At 38.3% G+C, this 22,673-nt stretch overlaps 1 protein-coding gene across 7 annotated transcripts in view; it reads left to right on the forward strand.

The window, feature by feature from the left end:
* The window catches only part of SOCS5 (suppressor of cytokine signaling 5), a 69,365-nt gene that overhangs the window by 22,217 nt on the left and 24,475 nt on the right, over nucleotides 1-22,673 (forward strand). The window contains exon 1 of one of the 7 annotated variants that reach the window (XM_070477861.1): nucleotides 10,935-11,022. The exons of the other annotated variants lie outside the window; for them this stretch is intronic. The gene's annotated coding sequence lies outside the window, so the exon portion shown is untranslated. Of the gene's footprint in view, nucleotides 1-10,934; nucleotides 11,023-22,673 lie in introns of those variants that run through there. 7 annotated transcript variants of the gene reach the window in all.

Raw genomic sequence — 22,673 nt, forward strand, 5'->3', positions numbered from 1 at the left:
AAGAATATAGCATGGTAATTTGATACACATATACATTGTGAAATCATTATTGCAATCAAGCTGATTTACATTTCCATTGCCTCACATAGTTACCCTCTTTTGCAGGGGGAAACGAAAACATTCAAGATCTACCCTTTTTGCAGATTTCAAGTATATAATACAGTAATATTAACCATAGTCACCATGCCATACAGAAATTATTCATCTTATAAATGAAAGTCTGTACCCTTTTACCAACATCTCCCTGTTTCTCCTACCCCCCCCCAAGCCCCTAGCAAACACCATTTTACTCTCTGTTTTTATATATGTCACCTTTTCTTCATCATGTCAGCATTCTTAAAAGTGTTTTTTTTTTAATATCAAGCAGAATCAGTTGAGAAAAATCTGGATAAACCACTGTAAATCTGTAATTGCTATTAGGAAAAACAAGGGACATACCATACTAATAATAAACAATGTCATTTTTATTTCAAGGACCAAATGAATATCTAGTACGAATGTGGAATCTTTCTTTTGACTTAATTTATGCTATATTTTTATTTCATCTCAAATTATCTTTTTTACATGGTGATGTTAAATATTTGTCTTTAGTTGTTACTATGTATTACAGCCTCTATTGTTAGTTGAGGGATAGAATTTGAGTTTCTGAGTTTAGAATTAATATCTTTGTATATCTGCCATATCTTTGTATAATTTTTAAAAATTTAAGTTTCCTGCCAACTATCTCTTTGTCCTCCCATCTCATTGGTTTTCACATGCTCAAAACATTTATTTTGAGCCTTAATTCATGACTAGCTAGAAAAGAAAGTTCTAAGATAACTTAAACTATATATTTTTAAAAGCTTTAAAAAAATCTTGATTAACCTACAGTATAATAGACTTGTTGGTGGGGAGGGTATTGTTCAGTCGCTAAGTCAAGTCTGACTCTTTGCGACCACATGAACTGAATGAAGCATGTCAGGCTTCCCTGTTGTTCAGTGTCTCCCTGAGTTTGCTCAAACTCATGTCCATTGAGTCAGTGATGCCATCAAACCATCTCATCCTCTGTTGTCCCTTTCTCCTCTTGCTGTCAATTTTTCCTAGCATCAGGGTCTTTTACAATGAGTTGGCTCTTTGCATCAGGTGGCCAGAGTATTGGAACTTCAGCATCAGTCCTTCCAATGACGATTCACTGTTGATTTCCTTTAGGATTGCCTGGTTTGATCTCTTTGCTGTCCAGAGGACTTTGCATAGTCTCCAGCGCCACAGTTTGAAAGCATCAATTCTTCAGCGCTCAGCCTTCTTTATGGTCCCTCTCATATCCATACATGACTACTGGAAAAACCATAGCTTTGACTACATGGACCTTTTTCGGCAGAGGGATGTCTCTGCTTTTTAATACACTGTCTAGGTTTGTCTTAGCTTTTCTTTCAAGGAGCAGGCATCTTTTAATTTCATGGCTGTCACTGTCTACATTGATTTTGGAGCCCAAGAAAATGAGGGTGTATGGTTGTGTACATTTTAACTTGTATACATCCATGTACCCACCACCACAATCAGGATACTAAACAGTTCCATTGCCCCCTAGAACTCTCTCATGCTGTCACACCCCAAACCCCTGGCTGTCCCCTCTTAACCCCTGATAATTCACTAATGTCATGTAAATGGAATCATACAATATGTAATCTTTTGAGACTGGTTTCTTTCACTGACAATAATGCTTTTGAAACTCATACAAGCTATTGCATGTATCGGTAATTCATTCCATTTTATTGCTCAGTAGTATTCCACTGATCAACTGTACTAAAGTTTGATTATCTGTTCACCTGTTGAAAAACATTTGGGTTGTTTCCAGTTTGAAGTGATTATGAATAGAGCTATTATAAACATTTATGTACAGGTTTTTGTGTGAGCACAGATGCTCATCTCTCTAAGATAGATACAAGGAATGGGATTGCTGGGTCATATAGTAAGTGTATATTTATTAATAACTTTATAAGGAGCTGCCACACTTTTTCAGAATTGCTGTCCTTTTTGCCTTCCTGCTTACAATGTATGCGAGTTGTAGTTGCTATGCATCTTCTCCTGCATTTGGCAGTCACTTTTTAAAAACAATTTTAGCTGTTATAATATCATTATGCCTTTAATTTGGATTTACCTAATGGCTAAAGTTACTGTATGTCTTTTAGTGTAGTCAGTTGCCCTCTGTCTAGCTCTTTGGTGAACTTTTTGTTCAAGTCTTTTACCCAATTTTTAACTGGGGTCTGTGTTTTCTTACTGCTGAGTTTTGAGAGTTCTTTACATATTTAGAATACAAATCCTCTGTCAGATACGCTATTTGTAAATATTTTCTCCAAGTTATAGCTTGCTTTTAATTTTCTTTTTCACAAAGCAAAAGTTTTAAATTGAAGTCTAATTTATAATTTTTTTCTTTTATGGATCATGCTTTTGGTGTTGTGTGTAAAAATTCTTTGTCTATCTCCATGTCATCACGGTTTTATACTGCAGATTCTAAAACTTTTTATCTTAGTATTTTACATTAAGATCTGTAATCCAGTTTTAGTTAATTTCTATAAGATATGAGGCTTAGGTTATATTTTTGCTTATGGATGTCCAGTTGTTCCAACACTGTTTTTGGAAAAGTCTGTCCTTAAGTTGCCTTTGCTTATAGTTTCCTTTGCTGTGCAAAAGCTGCTAAGTTTAAGTAGGGCCCACTTGCGGAGAAGGCAATGGCACCCCACTCCAGTACTCTGGCCTGGGAAATCCCATGGACGGAGGAGCCTGGTAGGCTGCAGTCCATGGGGTCGCTAAGGGTCGGACACAACTGAGTGACTTCACTTTCACTTTTCACTTTCATACATTGGAGAAGGAAATGGCAACCCACTCTAGTGTTCTTGTCTGGAGAATCCCAGGGACGGGGGAGCCTGGTGGGCTGCTGTCTGTGGGGTCGCACAGAGTCGGACATGACTGAAGTGACTTAGCAGCAGCAGCAGAAGGGCCCACTTTTTTACTTTTGTTTTTATTTCCATTACTCTAGGAGGTGGGTCATAGAGGATCTTGCTTTGATTTGTGTCATTGAGTGTTCTGCCTATATTTTCCTCTAAGAGTTTTATAGTTTCTGGTGTTACATTTAGGTCTTTGATTCATTTTGAGTTTTTCATTGTATATGGTTTTAGAAACTGTTCTGATTTCATTCTTTTACATGTTGCTGTCCAGTTTTCCAAGCACTACTCATTGAAGAGACTTTCTTTGTCCCATTGTATATTCTTGCCCCCTTTGTCAAAAATAAGGTACCCATAGGTGCGTGAGTTTATTTCTGGGCCTTCTATCCTGTTCCATTGGCCTATATTTCTTTTTTGTGCCAGGACCATACTGTCTTGATGACTGCAGCTTTGTAGTAGAGCCTGAAGTCAGGAAGGCTGATTCCTCCAGCTCCATTCTTCTTTCTCAAGACTGCTTTGGCTATTTGGAGTCTTTTGTGTTTCCATATGAATTGTGAAATTTTTTGTTCTAGTTCTGTGAAAAATGCCATTGGTAATTTGATAGGGATTGCATTGAATCTGTAGATTGCATTTGTTAGTATAGTCATTTTCAAAATATTGATTCCTCCTTCCCAGGAACATGGAATATCTCTCCATCTGTTTATGTCATGTTTGATTTCTTTCGTCAGTGTCTTATAATTTTCTGTATACAGTTCTTTTGTCTCCTTACGTAGGTTTATTCCTAGATATTTTATTCTTTTTGTTTCTATGGTGAATGGGATTGATTCCTTAATTTCTCTTTATGATTTTTCATTGTTAGTATATAGGTATGCAAGTGATTTCTGTGTATTGATTTTGTATTCTAAGACTTTACTAAACTCATTGATTAGCTCTAGTAATTTTCTGATAGTATCTTTAGGGTTTTCCATGTATAGTATCATGTCATCTGCAAACAGAGAGAGCTTTACTTCTTCTTTTCTGATCTGGATTCCCTTTATTACTTTTTCTTCTCAGAATGGGAGAAGATAATAACAAATGAAACAACTGACAAAGGATTAATTTCAAAAATATACAAGCAGCTCATATAACTCACTACCAGAAAGACAAACAACCAAGTCAAAAAGTGGGGAAAAGACCTAAGCAGACATTCCTTCAAAGAATACATACAGATGGCTAACAGACACATGAAAAAATGCTCAACATTGCTAATTATTAGAGAAATGCAAATCATTATTACTACAATGAGATATTACCTCACACTGGTCAGAATGGCCATCATCAAAAAGTCTACAAACAATAAATGCTGAAGAGGATGTGGAGAAAAGGTAACCCTCTTGCGCTGTTAGTTGGAATGTAAATTGATACAGCCACTATGGAAGACTGTATGGAGACTCCTTAAAAAACTAGGAATAAAACCACCAAATGACCCAGCAATCCCATTCTTAGGCATATACCCTGAGAAAACCAAAATTGAAAAAGACAAATGTACCCCAGTGTTCATTGCAGTACTATTTACAACGCCTAGAACATGGAAGCGACCTAAATAGATGCTCATCAACAGATGAATGGATAAAAAAGTGTGGTACTTATACACAATGGAATATTCAGTTCAGTTCACTCACTCAGACATGTCTGACTCTTCGGAACCCCATAGACCACAGCACGCCAGGCCTCCCTGTCTATCACCAAATCCCGGAGTCTACTCAAACTCATCTCCATTGAGTTGGTGATGCCATCCAACCATCTCATCCTCTGTCATCCCCTTCTCCTCCGGCCCTCAGTCTTTCCCAGCATCAGGGTCTTTTCCAATGACTCAGCTCTTTGCATCAGATGGCCAAAGTATTGGAGTTTCAGCTTCAACATCAGTCCTTCCAATAAACACCCAGGACTGATCTCCTTTAGGATGGACTGGTTGGATCTCCTTGCAGTCCAAGGGACTCTCAGGAGTCTTCTCCAACACCACAGTTCAAAAGCATCAATTCTTCTGTGCCCAGTTTTCTTCATAGTCCAACTCTCAGATCCATACATGACTACTGAAAAAACCATAGCCTTAACGAGATGGACCTTTGTTGCCAAAGTAAGGTCTCTGCTTTTTAATATGCTGTCTAGCTAGGTTGGTCATAACTTTCCATCCAAGGAGTAAGCGTCTTTTAATTTCATGGCTGCAGTCACCATCTGCAGTGATTTTGAAGCCCAGAAAAATAAAGTCAGCCACTGTTTCCCCATCTATTTGCCATCAAATGATGGGACTGGATGCCATGATCTTACTTTTCTGAATGTTGAGCTTTAATCTAACTTTTTCACTCTCTTTCACTTTCATTAAGAGTCTCTTTAGATCTTCACTTTCTGCCATAAGGGTGGTGTCATCTGCATATCTGAGGTTACTGATATTTCTTCCAGCAATCTTGATTCCAGCATGTGTTTCATCCAGCCCAACATTTCTCCTGATGTACTCTGCATATAAGTTAAATAAGCAGGGTGACAATATACAGCCTTGACATAACTCCTTTTCCTGTTTGGAACCAGTCTGTTGTTCCATGTCCAGTTCTAACTGTTGCTTCCTGACCTGCATACAGATTTCTCAAGAGGTAAGTCAGGTGGTCTGGTATTCCCATCTTTTTCAGAATTTTCCACAGTTTAGTGTGATCCACACAGTCAAAGGCTTTGGGATAGTCAATAAAGCATAAATACATGTTTTTCTGGAACTCTGTTGCGATGATCCAGCAGATGTTGGCAATTTGATCTCCGGTTCCTCTGCCTTTTCTAAATCCAGCTTGAACATCTGGAAGTTCACAGCTCACGTATTGCTGAAACCTGGCTTGGAGACTTTTGAGCATTACTTTACTAGCGTGTGAGATGAGTGCAATTGTGCGGTAGTTTGAGCATTCTTTGGCATTGCCTTTCTTAGGGATTGGAGTGAAAACTGACCTTTTCCAGTCCTATGGCTACTGCTGAGTTTTCCAAATTTGCTGGCATATTGAGTGCATCACTTTCACAGCATAATCTTTCAGGATTTGAAATAGCTCAACTGGAATTCCATCACCTCCACTAGCTTTGTTCGTAGTGGTGCTTCCTAAGGCCCACTTGACTTTGAATTCCAGGATGTCTGGCTCTAGTTGAGTGATCACACCATCGTGATTATCTGGGTCATGAAGATCTTTTTTGTACAGTTCTTCTATGTATTCTTGCCACCTCTTCTTAATATCTTCTGCTTCTGTTAGGTCCATACCATTTCTGTCCTTTATTGTGCCCATCTTTGCATGAAATATTCCCTTGGTATCTCTGATTTTCTTGAAAAGATCTCTAGTCTTTCCCATTCTGTTGTTTTCCTCTATTTCTTTGCACTGGTCGCTGAGGAAGGCTTTCTTATCTCTCCTTGCTATTATTTGGAACTCTGCATTCAAATGGGAATATCTTTCCTTTTCTCGTTTGCTTTTCACTTCTCTTTTCTCAGCTATTTGTAAGGCCTCCTCAGACAGCCATTTTGCTTTTCTGCATTTCTTTTTCTTGGGGATGGTCTTGATCCCTGTTTCCTGTACAGTGTCACAAACCTCCGTCCATAGTTCATCAGGCACTCTATCAGATCTAGTCCCTTAAATCTATTTCTCACTTCCACTGCATAATTGTAAGGGATTTGGTTTCGGTCATACCTGAGTGGTCTAGTGGTTTTCCCTACTTTCTTCAATTTCAGTCTGAATTTGGCAATAAGGAGTTCATGATCTGAGCCACAGTCAGCTCCCGGTCTTGTTTTTGCTGACTGTGTAGAGCTTCTCCAATCTTTGGCTGCAAAGAATATAATCAGTCTGATTTCAGTGTTGACCATCTGGTGATGTCCATGTGTAGAGTCTTCTCTTGTGTTGTTGGAAGAGGGTGTTTGCTATGACCAGTGCGTTCTCTTGGCAAAACTCTATTAGCCTTTGCCCTGCTTCATTCCGTACTCCAAGGCCAAATTTGCCTGTTACTCCAGGTGTTTCTTGACTTCCTACTTTTGCATTCCAGTCCCCTATAATGAAAAGGACATCTTTTTTGAATGTTAGTTCTAAAAGGTCTTGTAGGTCTTCATTGAACTGTTCAACTTCAGATTCTTCAGCATTACTGGTCTGGCATAGACTTGGATTACTTGATATTGAATGGTTTGCCTTTGAAACAAACAGAGATCATTCTGTCATTTTTGAGATTGCATCCAACTACTGCATTTCGGACTCTTTTTGTTGACTGTGATGGCTATTCCATTTCTTCTAAGGGATTCTTGCCCACAGCACTAGATATAATGGTCATCTGTGTTAAATTTACCCATTCCAGTCCATTTTAGTTTGCTGATTCCTAAAATGTCAAGTTTCACTCTTGCCATCTCCTGTTCGACCACTTCCAATTTGCCTTGATTCATGGACCTAACATTCCAGGTTCCTATGCAATATTGCTCTTCTCAGCATCAGACCTTGCTTCTATCACCAATCACATCCACAACTGGGTGTCGTTTTTGCTTTGGCTCCATCTCTTCATTCTTTCTGAAGTTATTTCTCCACTCAGCTCCAGTAGCATATTGGGCACCTATCAACCTGGGGAGTTCCTCTTTCAGTGTCCTATCTTTTTGCCTTTTCATACTGTTCATGGGGTTCTAAAGGCAGGAATGCTGAAGTGGTTTGCCATTCCCTTCTCCAGTGGACCACATTTTGTCAGAACTCTCCACCATGACCTGTTTGTCTTGGATGGCCCTACAAGGCCTGGCTTAGTTTCATTGAGTTAGACAAGGTGTCTGTGTGATCAGATTGGCTGGTTGTCTGTGATTGTGGTTTCGGTCTGTCGGCCCTCTGATGCCCTCTCTCGGTGCTTACCGTTTTACTGGGGTTTCTCTTACCTTGGACGTGGGGTCCCTATTCACGGCTGCTCCAGTACAGTGCAGCCACTGCTCCTTACCTTGGACGTGGGGTATCTCCTCAAGGCTGCCGCTACTGACCATGGACGTAGGGTATCTCCTCTCGGCTGCTCGCTGTTCCGGCATCTTGCAGCTCAGCCATACAAAGGAATGCATTTGAGTCAGTTCTAATGAGGTAGATGACCCAAGCCTATTATTACAGAGTGAAATAAGTCAGAAAGAGAAAGATTAATATCATATACTAATGCATTTATATGGAATATAGAAAGATAGTACTGATGGATTTATTTGCAAGGCAGCAGTGGAGAAACAGACATAGAGAACAGACTTATCCACAGGGGCAGAGGGGAGGAGAGGGTGAGATGTATGGAGAGAGTAACACGGAAACTTACATTACCAAGTGTAAAATAGATACTTTGCTGTATGTCTCAGGGAACTCAAACAGGGACCGTGTATCAACTTAGAGGGGTGGGATGGGGAGGAAAATGGGAGGGAGGGTCAAGAGTGAGGAGACACCTGTGGCTGATTCATGTTGATGTTTGACAGAAAACAACAAAATTCTGTAAAGCAATTATCCTTCAATTAAAAAATAAATAAATTTTTAAAAAAGAAGAAGAAATTGCCTTTGCAAACACCTTTGTCCAAAATCATATGGGCTGTATTCATATGGATCTGTTTCTCAGCTCTAGTCCATTGATTTATTTGCCTGTTCTTCAACCCAATGTCATACCCTCTTTTTACTACTGTAGCTAAGAATTGTTTGGCTTTTTTAGCTCCTTTGCTATTGTTTTAAGAGTAAGTTTGTCTATATATACAAAAAATACCCTGGAGGGTGGTAGTTTGATCAGAACTGTGTTTAATCTACAGATTAAATGAGAAAAATTGACACCTGTACTATGTTGCACTTTGAATTCATGAATGTAATACGAATTTCCATTTAGATCTTTGATTTTTTTAATAACGGTGTAGTTTTTGGCATACAGATCTTGTACCTGTTCTATTAGATTTATACCTCCATATTTTAAATTTTGGGGAGGTATTGTAGTGGCATTTAAAAATTTTAGTTACTACTTGTTCATTGCTGGTATATATGTGATTGATTTTTTTGTGTGTTTTCCTTAAATTTTATGACTTTTTATAATTTTACTTATTAGTTCCAGGAGGTTTTATGTAGATTCTGTGAGATTTCTATGTAGACAATCAAGTTGTCTGCAAATAGGACCTATATTCAACATACTTTCATTGTTAAGTATGATGTTAGCTGTAAGCGTGTCCTTCTTCTACTTGATTTGGGTTTATTTTGCTCTTTTTTTCCCCAACTAAGGTAGACACTTAAGATTATTGATTTGAGAATTTTCTTCTTTGCTCATATAAGTATTTAATGCTATAAATTGTCCCCTGAGCTTTGTTTAACTGCGTTGTACAAATTCTGATGTGTTTTAATTTTCTTTGAAGTAAAAATATTTTCTCGCTTTCCTTGAAATTTTGTCTCTGACCTGTGGATTATCTGTATGCGCACCATTTAACTTTCCAATTTTTAGAGATTTTCCTGTTGTCTTTCTGTTATTGATTTCCAGCTTAAGTTCATTATGGCTGGAGAACATATTTTGTGTTACTTCAGTTGTTTTAAATTTGTTAAGATTTATTTTCTGACCATGATAAAGTCTGTCTTGAAGAACATTCTGTGTATACTTGGAGAGAAAGTACACTGCTCCTGTTGGGTGGAGTGTTCTATAAATGTCAGTTGGATGCAGTTGGTTGGTTGTATTCTGTATTCTTGATGATTTTTTTGTCTACTAATCATATAGATCACTGAGATAAGAAGTGTTGAGGTCTCCAATTATAGAGATTTCTGTATTTTTTTCTTCCCATTTTGTCAGGTTTCACTTTATGTAATTTAAAGCTCTATTATGTGCACACTCATGTAGGAGTATTATAATCTTCTTGGTGAATTGACCCTTTTATCATTTTATAATGCAGTTTTTTATGCCTGATAGTTTGCTTTGAAGTTTACTTTATTTGAGATTAATAAAGTCATTCCAGCCTTCTCATGATTAATATTTCTGTGACACATCTTTCCCCATCCTTTTACTTGTAAGCTACTAATATTATAAGTTTTTGAAATAAATTTCTTGTAGGTAGCATATAAGTGGATCCTGTTTTTAAAATCCATTTCATAGTCTTTGTCTTTTATTTGGTGAGTTTAGGTGCTTTACAATTAATATAATTATATATTTGAATTTAGTGCTACCATTTTATTGTTTTCCTTTCTGTTCTTTTTTCTTTTTTCCCCCCCTTTCTGCCTTTTTGGCAGAAGCTAAAACAGCTTTTAGTGTTTCATTTAAGTTTATTATTATTTTTTAAATTATATCTCATTCTAGTCTTGGTGTGGGTGTGTGTGTTTGCTCTAGGGATTATAATATATCTAAATTTTTATAGTCTGTTTAGGATTAATGTTTTCGCACTTAAGTGGGGTGTAGAAGCCTTATTACTGTCTATACATCTTGCCTCTTTTTTTGTTGTATTGTCATATATTATATCTACATACCTAGAAAACTCCATCAAACAATGCTACGGCTTTTATTTTTAACCACTAAACATTTTAAAGAATTCAAGAAGAGAAAAAATAGTTTATTGTATTTACCCATATGGTTATTAATTCTTTTTTATTACTAATGTTCCATTTTTCCATTGGCATAACATCCCTTATGCCATTCAGCAATTCTTTCAAAGCTAATTTGCTGGTAGTGAATTTTTTTGACTTTTCCCTTCACCTGAAGGATATTTTCACTGAATATAGAAATTCTGCATTGACAGTTTTTTCCTTTCAGTCTTTTAAAAATATGCCTTTTCTTTCAGAACTTAATGGTTCCTGCTGAGAAATTCACATCCATTCAAATTGTTCTTCCCCATAAGTAATTAATCACTTTTATTCTGGCTGCTGCTGCTAAGTCGCTTCAGTCGTGTCCGACTCTTCGCGACCCCAGAGAGGGCAGCGCACCAGGCTCCCCCGTCCCTGGGATTCTCCAGGCAAGAACACTGGAGTGGGTTGCCATTTCCTTCTCCAATGCATGAAAGTGAAAAGTGAAAGTGAAGTCACTCAGTCGTGTCCGACTCTTCGCGACCCCATGGACTGCAGCCCACCAGGCTCCTCATCCATGGGATTTTCCTGGCAAGAGTACTGGAGTGAGTTGCCATTGCCTTCTCCATCCGTTATTTTATCTACTTTCAGATTTTTTCTTTGTTTTTAGTTTTTATCAGTTTCACTGTTTTTATCAGTTTTACTGTTTACTGTGTCTGGGCACAGATTTCTTAGGGGATTATTGTGTTTGGGTTCTCTGTGCTTCTCAAATCTGTATGTACATTGTGTCTGTTATCAAGTTTGGAAAGTTTTCTGCCATTCTTTTCTCAAGTGCCTTCTTTCATGCTCCTTTTACAATGCCAGTGACACCAAACTTAGACCTTTTAGTATCCCAGAGGTCCTTGAGGCTTTGTTTATGTTTTTTTTCTCTTTGTTGTTCAGACCTGATAATTTCTATCAGTCAGTCTGCAAGTTCACTGACTTTCTTTTGTCACCTCCATTTTGCTTGTTGAGCCCATCCAGTGAATTATTTCAGTTGTTGTATTTTTTAAATTTAAAATTTACATTTGGTTTGGTTTCTTTGCTGAGACCTTTTCTTTTAGTCTTTTAAAGTGTTAGTTTAATATAGCTTAGTTTATATTAGTTAATTTATGTAACAGTACATGCTTGTTGTAAAATAGATACATGGAATTTTAAATTTTCATTGTATGGATATTACTATTAATGGTCATATAAATTGTTTTTACTTTTTTTTCTGTGCAAACCAACATGTATGTTTATATTTGTATATTCATGCACACACATACTCACTTGTGTATCTGTAAATTTTTAGAAGTAGAATTCTAGGTAGGCATTATTTTTAATACCCACAAAATAGTTCACATAATCTTTCCCTATTGAGGTGTAGATTATTTTTTGTTTTACACTAGTATAAATTCTTAAAAAAAAAAAGCAAAACCCAACTATTCAGTGAAATGGCTTTGCAGAACTAGAATTAGTATGTTAAGTGTTATGAACATGTTTAAATTTTTTCATAATTTGTAAATTGATGTTACAAAGACTTGGTGACAAATTTACACTTACAACTATGGAACTTAAACTCAGGAATAAAACCTTTGTGTTTCTCCTGTCAAAGAACAAGAGACTACTGGAAATATCTAGAGACCTGTTTATTTCAAAGGTGTTTGCCTTCTTGGAGCATTTTTATACCAACTGCTTTAAAGCTTGTCAGGTAATTCCAGCAACTCCGTTGTTTTAGAGTTGATGGCTCTTTATTGTACCAAGCAAGTTGAGATTTTCCTGGTTCTTCATATGCCAAGTAATTTTGAATTGCATCCTGATATATTATGAGACTCTGGGTCTTGCTTAAATTAAGTGGAGAATGTTCATTTTTGTGTTTTAGCAGGCAGTGGACCCTGTTGGTTTAGGCTGCGAGTTGCAGCTAGCTTTCTGTGGGTTGAGATTTCAGTATCAGTTTGGTTTTCAAAGCCTGTAGCGCTCTGCTGTTTGGATCTGTCCTGTGTGTACCCTGCCCATTGGCCAGTTTGAGATAGGTGACTTTGTGTCTTTATTCAATTCTGAACCTTTTTGGTTTGTTATTTAGGATAAATTCAATGCTATGTTCAGCTCTGGAGTGACCCCAGCTGTTGATAATCAACCTTATGGAGTTGCTTTTCTGAATTCCTCCCACTCAGCTATTTCCCCTACCCTTTCTGCTTCCCTGGAACCTCCCTGAATGCTGTCTACTTACTTCCTATGATTGTGCCCGCATGCTGGGACCAAGTTGCAGGGGAGGAAGTGTTAGGAGAGGGGTTTGCCCCACCCTATTGAATCCACAGCTTCTGGGATTAAGAGAAGAGGATTTCTCTGGCTCATACTTTAAAGTACCTGTGGGCCCCCTGCCATTACTGCCTCCCTTTTTCCTGCCCAAGCCTTGAACTAAAGGATGCCATGTGAAACACAGTCTGCATTACTACCCACTTCCAGGTTTTTCCCAGTGTAGGTGAGTGGTAGGATACAAGAGGGAGTAAACCCACCTCTGGTTCCGTGGTACTTTGAATTCTGGTCTTGCCCAAGCTACCTGCTACCATTCAATTTTTTTTTTTTTCTTTTTTTGTACCATTCAATTTTTAGAGTCTTTAAATAACTGTTCCAGACATTTTGTTTAGATTTGGTAGGTATATACAGTAGAAGGGACAGGGTGGAGTGTTTTTACTTTATCTTAATTGCCACGGGAACCCTGTATTGTATACTTTAAGTAGGTTATTATTAATTCAACCTATATATGTCCTTATCATTTGAGTGAGGACCATGTGCTTGGCAGTTTAAATATATTATTTGTTTACTTCTCTGACAACTTTGTCTTTGGGCATGAGGAAATTGAGGAGTGAACTCTCAAACTAGGTCCAAAGATAGTAAGTGACAGGCTGGGAGTTGAACAGAGGAGCCTAGGTGTGTTCCCAGGACCAGCCTCATCCGACCCACTTGAGAACTTGCTAGAAATGATCTAGTCTCACCTCAGGTCGACTAAATCCGAATTGTAGGAAGGGGGCCCAGTAATTGGTTTTGATGAGCCTCTGTTAACCTCATGGATGCTAAATTTGAGGACCATTTCTCTATGCTATAGGACTTCACAATACTAAGTATGTTTTAGTTTCTTTTCTGAACTCTGAAGAAACAGAAGTAGCTTTTCACCATTGTTTGAGACATATGGTAGTATGCTGAATGAGAACTAATTTTCTTACTGATGTAAATAACATACATCTTTAAAATTACACTTTATTATTCAAGTTTACAGTAGTTAAAATATTAATACTATGAATTTAAAAATTTAAATGAGTGTGTATGTATCAGTTTACAGGTGGTTTTTGGCCAGTATAGTCTCTGGTAGTTACTATATTATATGAGAAAGTGAAAGGGTTAGTCTCTATTGTATCCAACTCTTTGTGACCCCATGGACTGTAGCCCCCCAGGCTCCTCTGTCCATGGAATTCTCCAGGCAGGAATACTGGAGTGGGTTGCCATTCTCTTCTCCAGGGAATCTTCCCAACTCAGGGATCGAATCTGAGTCTCCCACTTGGCAGGCAGATTCTTTACCATCTGAGCCACCAGGGAAGTCCATGATCTGTATTTTAAAGTTTAGGATGTTAATACTTATTTCCCTAGATTTCAGGGTAATTTGTTATACAGGTTTAGACTAAGATTGGGTTAGATATAATGGCCCAAATTTGCAGATAGTCCTATTTTGTGTAATTTTATTTTTTTCACAAAAGATTAAATGTACACCTAAGTTTAATTTGCATGTTCTTTTAAGACATTTTATTTTTTTTAATTGAAGTATGTAGTTGATTTAAAATGTTGTGTTTCTCTCTGACATAAATCACAGCAGGATCCTCTATGACCCACCTCCCAGAATATTGGAAATAAAAGCAAAAATATACAAATGGAACCTAATTAAACTTAAAATCTTTTGCATAACCAAGGAAACTATAAGCAAGGTGAAAAGACAGCCCTCAGATTGGGGGAAAATAATAGCAAACGAAGCAACAGACAAAGGTTTAATCTCAAAAATATACAAGCAACTCCTGCAGCTCAATTCCAGAAAAATAAATGGGCCAAAGAACTAAACAGACATTTCTCCAAAGAAGACATACAGATGGCTAACAAACACATGAAAAGATGCTCAACATCACTCATTATCAGAGAAATGCAAATCAAAACTACAATGAGGTACCATTACACGCCAGTCAGGATGGCTGCTATCCAAAAGTCTACAAGCAATAAATGCTGGAGAGGGTGTGGAGAAAAGGGAACCCTCTTACACTGTTGGTGGGAATGCAAACTAGTACAGCCGCTATGGAGAACAGTATGGAGATTCCTTAAAAAACTGGAAATAGAACTGCCATATGACCCAGCAATCCCACTTCTGGGCATACACACCGAGGAAACCAGATCTGAAAGAGACGTGCACCCCGATGTTCATCGCAGCACTGTTTGTAATAGCCAGGACATGGAAGCAACCTAGAAGTCCATCAGCAGATGAGTGGACAAGGAAACTGTGGTACATATACACCGTGGAATATTACTCAGCCATTAAAAAGAATTCATTTGAATCAGTTCTAATGAGATGGATGAAACTGGAGCCCCTTATACAGAGTGAAGTAAGCCAGAAAGATAAAGACCAATACAGTATACTAACACATATATATGGAATTTAGAAAGATGGTAACGATAACCCTATATGCAAAACAGAAAAAGAGACACAGATGTACAGAACAGACTTTTGGACTCTGTGGGAGAAGGCGAGGGTGGGATGTTTCGAGAGAACAGCATCAAAGCATGTATATTATCTAGGGTGAAACAGATCACCAGCCCAGGTTGGATGCATGAGACAAGTGCGTGGGGCTGGTGCACTGGGAAGACCCAGAGGGATCAGGTGAAGAGGGAGGTGGGAGGGGAGATCGGGATGGGGAATACATGTAAATCCATGGCTGATTTATGTCGATGTATGGCAGAAACCACTACAATATTGTAAAGTAATTAGCCTCCAACTAATAAAAATAAATGGAAAAAAAAAAGTGTTAGTTTCTGGTATACAGCAAAGTGATCAGTTTTTTATACATACATACATACATACATACATACATACATACGCATACACATATTATTACTTTTCACATTCTTTTCTATTATGGTTTATTACAGATATTGAATGTATATAGTTCCCTGTGCTTACAGTAGGACCTTGTTGTTTATCTATTTTCTATGTAGTAATTTGTTTCTGCTAATCCCAAACTCCTAATTTATTCCTCCCCCAATTTCTTTGCCCTTTGGTAACCATAAGTTCTTTTCCATGTATGTAAGTTTGTTTCTGTTTTGTAAATAAGTTCCTTTATATCATAGTTTAGATTCCACGTATGAGTAGTATCATACGTTATTTGTCTTTCTTTACCTGGCTTACTTCACATAGTGTGATAATTTCTAGTTCCATCCATGTTCCTGCAAATGGCATTATTTCATTCTTTTTTATGACTAATATTCCATTGTGTATATATGCTACTCCTTCTTCATCCAGTCATCTGTTGATGGACATTTAGGATGCTTCCATTTCTTGGCTACTCTGAATAGTGCTGCGATGAACACAGGGGTGCATGTATCTTTTCCAGTTGTAGTTTTTTCCTGACATATGCCCCTCCTGCTGGATCATATGGCACCTCTGTTTTTAGTTTTTTAAGGAGCCTCTATACCATTTTCCATAGTGACTGCACCAGTTTACATTCTCACCAACTAGTGTAAGAGGTGAGAATCATTTCCATGGAAAACCGTTCAATATCACAGTAATTCAAGTCTGTACCCCAGGCACTAATGCTGAAGAAGCTAAAGTTGAATGGTTCTATGAAGACCTACAAGACCTTCTAGAACTAACACCAAAAAAAGATGTCCTTTTCATCACAGGGGACTGGAATGCAAAAGTAGAAAGTCAGGGGATATCTGGAGTAACAGGCAAGTTTGGCCTTGGAGTACAAAATGAAGTAGAGCAAAGGCTAACAGAGTTTTGTCCAGAGAACACACTGGTCATAGCAAACACCCTCTCCCAACAACCCAAGAACATCACCAGATGGTCTGTACCAAAATCAGATTGATTATATTCTTTGCAGCCAAAGATGGAGAAGCTCTATACAGTCAGCAAAAAACAAGACCTGGAGCTAACTATGGCTCAGATCATGAGCTCCTTATTGCAAAATTCAGACTTAAGTTGGAGAAAGTAGGGAAAACCACTAGACCATTCAGGTATGACCTCAGTCAAATCCCTTACGATTATACAGTGGAGGAATTAGATCTGGCAGACCAGGTGCCTGGAGAACTGTGGGCAGAGGTTCATAACATTGTATAGGAGGTGCTGACTGAAACCATCCCAAAGGAAAATGTGAGAAGGAAAAGTGGTTGTCTGAGGAGGCTTTTCACATAGCTGAGAAAAGCAAAGCAAAGCAAAAAGCAAGGGAGAAAGGGAAAGATACAACCAACTGAATGCAGACTTCCAGAGAATGACAAGGAGAGATAAGAATGCCTTCTAAGTGAACAGTGCAAAGAAATAGAGGAAAACAAAATGGGAAAGGCTAGAGATCTCTTCAAGAAAATGAGAGATAGCAAGGGGACATTTCATTCAAGGATGGGCACGATAAAGGACAGAAATGGTAAGGATCTAACAGAAGCAGAAAAATTAAGAAGTGGCAAGAATACAGAGAAGAAGTATACAAAAAAGATGTTAATGACTGGGATAACCACAATGTGGATAACCACATGTGTTCCCTCACCTAGAGCCAGACATCTTGGAGTGTGAAGTCAAGAGGGCTTTAGGAAGCATTACTAGGAACAAAGCTAGTGAAAGTGATGGAATTCCAGCTCAGCTATTTAAAATCCTAAAAGATGATGCTGTTAAAGTGTTGCACTCTATATGTCAACAAATTTGGAAAACTCAGCAGTGGCCACAGGACTGGAACATGTCACTTTTCATTCTAGTCCCAAAGAAGGGCAATCCTAAAGAATGTTTGAACTACCATACAATTGTGCTCATTTCACATGCTACCAGAGTGAGTGAAAGTGAAAGTCACTTAGTCCTGTCCAACTCTTTGAGACTGCATGGGCTCTAGTCCATGGAATTCTCCAGACCAGAATACTGGAGTGGGTAGCCTTTCCCTTCTCCAGGGGGTTTTCCCAACCCAGGGATCGAACCCAGGTCTCCCACTTTACAGGCAGATTCTTTACCTGCTGATCCACAAGGGAATACTCAAAATTCTTCAAGTTAGGTTTCAGCAGTACATGAACCAAGAACTTCCAGATGTAGAAGCTGAGTTTTAAAAAGGCAGAGGAACAGAGATAAAATTGCCAGCATTCCTTGGATCACAGAGAAAGCAAGAAAATTCCAGAAAAACTTCTGCTTCATTGACTACACTAAAGCCTTTGACTGTGTGTATCACAACAAACTGTGGAAAATTCTTAAAGAGATGAGAGTACCAGACCATCTTAGCTGTCTCCTGAGAGTCAAGCAGCAACAGTTAGAACCTTACATGAAACAACAAACTGGTTCCAAACTGGGAAAGGAGTATGTCAAGGCTATATGTTGTCACTCTACTTATTTAACTTACATCCAGAGTACATCATGTGAAATGCTGGACTGGACAAATCACAAGCCGGAATCAAGATTGCGGGGAGAAATATCAACAGGCAGATGAGACAGGCAGATGATACTACCCGAATGGCAGAAAGCGAAGAGAACTAAAAAGCCTCTTAATGAAAGTGACAGAAGTTAGTGAAAAACTGGCTTAAAACTTCAACATTCAAAAAACTAAGATCATGGCATCCATTCCCATCACTTCATGGCAAATAAAAGGGTAAAAAATGGAAACAGTGACAGATTTTATTTTCTTGGGCTCCAAAATCACTGTGGATGGTGAGTGTAGTTGTGAAATTAAAAGACACTTGCTCCTTGGAAGAAAAGCTATAACAAACCTAGATAGCATATTAAAAAGCAGAGACATCACTTTGCTGACAAAGGTCTGTATAGTCAAAGCTATGGTTTTTCGTGTACAGATGTGAGAGTTGGACCATAAAGAAGACTTAGCGCCAAAGAATTGATGCTTTTGAATTGTGCTGGAGGAGACTCTTGAGAGTCCCTTGGACTGCACGGAGATCAAACCAGTCAATCCTAAAGGAAATCAACCCTGAATATTCATTGAAGGACTGATGCTGATGCTGGAGCTCCAGTACTTTGGCCACGTGATGGGAAGAGCCATGAGTTGGGAAGAGCCAACTCATTGGAAAAGACCCTGGTGCTGGTAGAGATTGAGGGCAAGAGGAGAAGGGGGCGACAGAGGGTGAAATGGTTGGATCGTATCACTGACTCAGTGGACATGAGTTTAAGCAAATTTGGGGGGATAGTGAAGGACAGGGAAGCCTAGTGTGTTGCAGTCCAGGGGGTTGCAAAGGGTCAAACACAACTTAGTGATCTAAACAATAACAAGTGTAAGAGGGTTCCTTTTTCTCCACACCTTCTCCAGCATTTATTATTTGTAGACTTTTTAACAATGGCCTTTCTGACCAGTGTGAGGTGATAACTTATAGTAGTTTTGATTTGCATTTCTCTAATAATTAGCAGTGTTGAGCATCTTTTTATATGCCTTTTGGCTGTCTTGTGTTGCTTAGTCGTGTCTGACTCTGCGAACCCATTGCCATCTGTATGGGAAAACATTTTATATGAATTTACCAATCAGAAAAAAGTCTTATTAAGACCACATCTTCAGAATTATTTAAATTAGCCTACAATCCACCTATGCTTTTGAGGTATGTGGATTAGTTGATTAGATTAGTAGGTTAGTTAGGGAACATTTTCTTTTGTGATCATCCCTCTTACTTGCAGAATAGCTGGGGATTAGGGTAGAGTAGGTATTAATTCTCTATTGTAGAAGCAGGTTTTATAGTTACTATTTATATTAGATTTTTAAGTCTGTTACCCTATAGTATCTGCATTAGCAAGACACAATAATCACTGAATACTCTTGTAAGGTAAAAAGGGCCCTGTCCTCAGGGAGCTTACAGAGAAACAATTGCTATTCCAAAAAGTTAGTTACTCTGACAAAGATATGTAGAGTACTGTGAGTGTGGTGTGTTGGAGACAGGCTGGACGTGTGAACCGCGCTGTTAGTATTTGAAATCATCTGGGGTGGTGTGTACAGCACACAAATCAGAACTGTTACGTACGTAGCCAGTTCTGCTGTAACAGGACAAATGTATTCCTAAAAATCACTGAGTGTAGGGAAAAATGGGATTGGAACACACTACTCAAAAACTTCCTCAGCCACACATTTCTTTTTTTTTAAAGGAGAAACCTAATTAAAACGGTAAAACAATTTTTCATATTAAAATGGAAATGGTTAAGAAAAAATAAACATTATTATAAATAGGGTGCTTTAATCTGAAAAGCACCCTGTTTGCTTGTGAAGTGGGTGTGGGGGAGATTACCTTTTGTGAGTTGTGGACTGGTGGAGGGAAGGTGTCTAATACCTGAGGCAGTTAACACCTGATGTGTATGGGTGAGGCTCCCTACAGGAGGTGGGCTGAAGTAGCTGGGAGATGTTGGAGGTATGAGTGTATTCTGTGTATTCCTAGGCACAGGGCTCAGTGCAGCTGGGTGCAGTTTTCTGCATTCATCTAGCGTTTAATCGTGCATAAGCAAATGGCATTCCTGTGGTGCTCTTGTTGTTCTGTAGTGAAAGAAGGGCAGTGAAACAAATTTAAGTTTTCTAAACAAATGTTAGAGCAGAACTGAGTGTAATAGGGCTTTTTTCCCTTCTGAGACCTGGTTTACCAGCACATCTCTGGAAGTGGAGCTCTTTGGTCAACCTGGAGGAGTCTTGGAAGACCTGACGGAAAGGACAGTTGAACTGAGACTTGGCAAATAAATACAGCGTTTTGCCAGGTATGACATAGAAGGAGGGCATTCCAGGCAGGGTGAACAGCAGCACCTGGAAACGCAGGCAGATGTAGCCTGGCATGTTGGAGAAACTCTGATGTAGTTCAGCGTTAAAGAAGGTTAGAGCTTGGAAGGAAGGAGAGAAGGAAAGAAAGGAAACATAGTTAACAAAACATAATAGCTAGGCAGGGGCCAAATTCTCAATGGCCCTGAATACCACTTTAAAGAATTTACATTTTATCCCTCAGTGGGTAGAGAACACTGAAAAATTTTCAACTGTGAATTATATTTTTCTGTCACTGATTTATATAGCACTCACTGTGACAGTATGGAAGGTGGACTGAAGGAGACTCAGCTGGAATCTGGGAATCTCGTGGAATAAGGAGGAACTAGTGTGGTTCTTTTATAGCCTTGACCCCTTTGAGAGTATCATCAAAGCTGTAGATGCTTACTAGCAACTGTGTCTTTTCTGTGTTCCTAGAAGTCACTACTGTAACCCTGTTTCTTGGTTTTAAGGGCTAGGACTTTGAAAGTTAGTCTTCTGTATGGTGAGGAGTCCAATGAATTTATTAATATAACCAGCTTCCACAGTAGCTAGTTTCACTGTTAGCTTTATTTATATAATGTTTAAAAATGATGTTGGCTAATCACTACTGGAGAAGTTGTATCATCGTGCAATCATTGAGAAATAATTATATGAGCAGAAGTCTCTTTGCCCATTGTAATTCCTATTTTTGCCCAAATTATTTATTAATAAAGGATAACTATTGTAAGGGATAAGTAGTTATCAGATGAAATTCAGGGGTTAAGAAAATGATATAACTAGAGTCTTCCCCCGGAGAAGGCAATGGCACCCCACTCCAGTACTCTTGCCTGGAAAATGCCATGGACGGAGGAGCCTGGTAGGCTGCAGTCCAAGGGGTCGCTAAGAGTCGGACACGACTGAGCAACTTCACTTTCATTTTTCACTTTCATGCATTGGGGAAGGAAATGGCAACCCACTCCAGTATTCTTGCCTGGAGAATCCCAGAGACGGGGAGCCTGGTGGGCTGCCGCCTATGGGGTCGCACAGAGTCGGATACGACTGAAGCGACTTAGCAGCAGCAGCAGCAGAGTCTTCCCAGCAAAAGTTAGATACAAACGATTTTAATTACAAGTCCAAATAAAGAAAGCCATCTAGCCCACCCCTTAAAAAAGTGTATCTTTCCTCACAGGATTCCATAGCATGTTTTGATGCCAGTTACCAGAGGACGATACTGATAAACCTCACAATCTGGTTGAAGATACCAAAGATACTCTAAAACTAATTGAAAACAACAACATCAGAATAAAATATATATTAAAAAAAACATGTCCTGCAGTTTTCTAGTTAATAAATTCCAGTATTCCATACAGTACTTAGGATCTGGTCAGCAAGTAATAAACATTTATTAAGAGGCTAAAATGCTATACTTAAGTTTAGGGAGAACTAGAGACAAAAAATGAAAACATTGAGAGACTTCTTAAAAGAATTTTCGGATTTTTGAAATTTTGGAGAATATTATTATTAGATTATGGATTTATGGAGGCTCTCTCAGTGTTTTCTCTGTAATACTTTAAATAGTTGCTGCTGCTTCTTTATTTTATTTTATTGATGGGGCATTGGTGGTTGCTTGTTTCCTTAATTATAAAACTAAAACATTTCAAAAATAATATATGATTATTGCAGAAAATAATGCTACTTGCATGAATAAAAGTTAAAACTCTTAATAACCTTAATGCTGTTTTTTTTGTTTGTTTTTGCTCCCTCCTCATTTTTATAACTCTTCTTTGATGGTGAAAGGAGTTTGACCATCAAATACCAAGTTCTTACTGTGGACTAGAAGCTGTTCAGTTATCACTTACATGATAATCTCTGATAGCCACTTTGAAAAGAAACCACGGGTATAGGTATACAATAAAAATAAATGTTAGAATCAGATGGCCATATTTATACTGTAATTCATGGACCTCCGTTTGCTTTTAAAGGCAGATTCTAATCTTTGCCTCATCCAGACGTTGCCATATTGTATGTATGCTCCTTTCTTTGTACTGTCCATGTTTTCTCCCTTCACGCTCTGAGAACTCGTAATCTTGGTGCCAAATATTACTTCTTCTAGTCCTCAGGATTTACAGAAATAACAGTGTGTCCTTTTCTAATAGAAATAATGCTTTGTTTTCTCACTGAGCCATTTGGCTTTTCTAGAATATGCAGAGAATCATCAGTGGAGTCATAGTCATTCTGTACAACCAAGTACAGGAAGAGAA

This window comes from Odocoileus virginianus, chromosome 2, assembly GCF_023699985.2.
Source record: "Odocoileus virginianus isolate 20LAN1187 ecotype Illinois chromosome 2, Ovbor_1.2, whole genome shotgun sequence".
Classification (NCBI taxonomy): Eukaryota; Metazoa; Chordata; class Mammalia; order Artiodactyla; family Cervidae; genus Odocoileus; species Odocoileus virginianus.